The sequence below is a fragment of the Vombatus ursinus genome, unplaced genomic scaffold (genome assembly GCF_900497805.2).
Source record: "Vombatus ursinus unplaced genomic scaffold, bare-nosed wombat genome assembly UNPS02014870.1, whole genome shotgun sequence".
NCBI lineage: Eukaryota > Metazoa > Chordata > Mammalia > Diprotodontia > Vombatidae > Vombatus > Vombatus ursinus.
Genome location: NW_020954648.1, coordinates 10,674,033 through 10,676,350, shown reverse-complemented (window position 1 = coordinate 10,676,350; position 2,318 = coordinate 10,674,033). Strand labels below are relative to the sequence as shown.

The 2,318-nt window shown below is 38.0% G+C and overlaps 1 pseudogene; it reads left to right on the top strand.

Annotated features, from left to right (window-relative positions):
• LOC114028153 overlaps positions 1–1,383 on the top strand; it is a 1,960-nt pseudogene extending 577 nt beyond the window's left edge.
• The last annotated feature ends 935 nt before the right edge of the window (positions 1,384–2,318 follow it).

The following is a 2,318-nucleotide window of genomic DNA, read 5'->3' as shown; positions in this document are numbered from 1 at the left end:
AAAAAAAAAAAAAAAAAAAAAAAAAAAAAAAAAAAAAAAAAAAAAGACCAACAACAACTCCATCCCTGGAATTCTTTCCCTCTTTCCCTCTGCCTCCTGGCTTCCCTATCTTTTTCAAGCTTAAGCCCCACCCTTTGCAGAAAACTTTTCCCATCTCCTAAGTACTGGCGCCTTTTCTCTGTTGCTTCTCCTCAATTTGCCCTGTATAGATCTTATTTGTGCATGGTTGTTTGCATGTTCTCTCTGCCATTAAAATGTGAGCTCCTTGAAGGCAGGAGTTATTTTTACCTTTATTTATATCCCCAGTGCTTATCATAGTTCCTAGCACATAGTACAGACTTCATAAACACTTGTTGACTGGTAGTGGGGAGAATTTAAAGGGCACCACATTAGTCAGGTTGATTGAACAGGACTAGGAAGAATTTTCTGTTAGGAGACTAGAGTCAGCAGAGGTTTTGGAACTCAGGTCTGCATGGATTAAAACAGTGGGGCAAGGGAAAACAATACAAATTGAAACTAAATGCTTTGTATTTATCCAAACTTGGTCCAAATGGGTAAGTAAATGAACCTCCCTCTGTCTCCCCCAAGATGATACCAAAGGCAAAGAATGAAGTGGTTGTTCCCTCCCCCCAAGACAGAAGCCAAGTCAAAGGCCTTGAAGATCAACAAGACGGTGTTGTAGTATTTACCCTTCTTGTGTACCAGCAACAACAAGAAGACAATCAGACCCTCCCCAAACCCTATGTGACCCCAGACTCTTCATCTTCAAAGACAGTCTATGTGATCTTGGAAAATTGTTCCTATGAGGATCAAGCCTGATCACTTATGCCATCTTTAGGTTTCCCTTGGCCATTGGGTCTACTTTAATGAAGATTGAAGCTGTGTCAACTCTCTGTTTTTCATTGTGAATGTTGAGGCCAACAAACATCAAATAAAGTCAGCTGTAAAGAAACTGAAACTGTATGACATCCAATTGGCCAAATTCAACAGACAAACAGACTGACATAGATAGAGAGAAACAGAGACAGGGAGAGAGAAGGCCAGTTAGGTTGAATCTCAAAGTATGGGAGAAAAGGTAATATCCCAAGAAGCTTGAAAAATAGATTGGATGCATACCAATGCAAAGTGAAGTGAGCAGAACCAGGAGAACATTGTACACAGTAACAGCAATATTGTAATGATGATCAACTGTGAAAGAGTTGGCTACTCTGGTCAATACAATGATCCAAGACAATCCCAAAGGACTCATGATGAAAAATGCTGTCCACCTCCAGAGAGAGAACTGATGAACTCTGAGTGCAGATTAAAGCATACTTTTTTCACTTTACTTTTCCTTTAATTTTTCTTTCTTTCTTTTTCTGCAACATGGCTAATATAGAACTATGTTTTGCATGATCTCACATATGTAATTGATATCATATTGCTTGCATTCTCAATGGGTATAGTATATAGAAATCTGTACCAGGAGACCTGACTTCAGATCCTACCCATACTAACTGTGTGACAATGGGCAAGTCATCCTCTCAGAATCTCAGTTTCTTCATGTCAAAGATGGTGATAATATTTTCATACTATTTCATAAAAGGCGGTAGAGCGTAGAATAGAACCTAGAAACCTTGGAATCAGGTAGGCCTGGATACAAATTACAATTTTGCCACGTACTGGCTATGTGACCCTATACAACTAATTTCTCAGTGGTTTGAACCTGTGGTTCTCGAAGTGTGGTCAACTCTCCCCACCCCAGATCCCAGAGACTCTTTGGGGGAGCCCTCAAGGTCAAAACTATTTTCATAATAATACTAAGACATTTTAATTTCTAATATGGTAAATATCAACAAATGTAACTCACATAAATAAAAACTCCTTTAGGAAGGTCCTCAATAATTTTTAAGAGTTGCCCTAGGCAACTCTCTTAAAATTATAAATTGCAGAGAAGGGGCATTGGTAGAGGGAGTTTCCCCATCAGGAAATTCCTTATATTAATTAAATTTTTGTCCCTCCTTCCTCCCCCAAAAGGTTGTTGCAAAGAAAGTACTTTGCCAACTTATAGTTCTCTATAAATATGTCATTACTAGAGTAAGGGCTTCTGTTCTCTCTGCTCCAATATCATTAAGGGGGGATTAATTTGAGTACTCTGAAATAGACCTTATTCTTTTTTCTTTTTTCAGTTATTTCTTAGTTCTCATCTCCATCCAGAAATTGAAAAATTTTCACTTTCAGTATTTTATTAGGCTTCCTGATAGCCCTAAATCTTAATTTTCATCTATTGCATTAATGTAGGCTAAGTGATTTGGAAAGTTGAAAATACCAAATTCTAG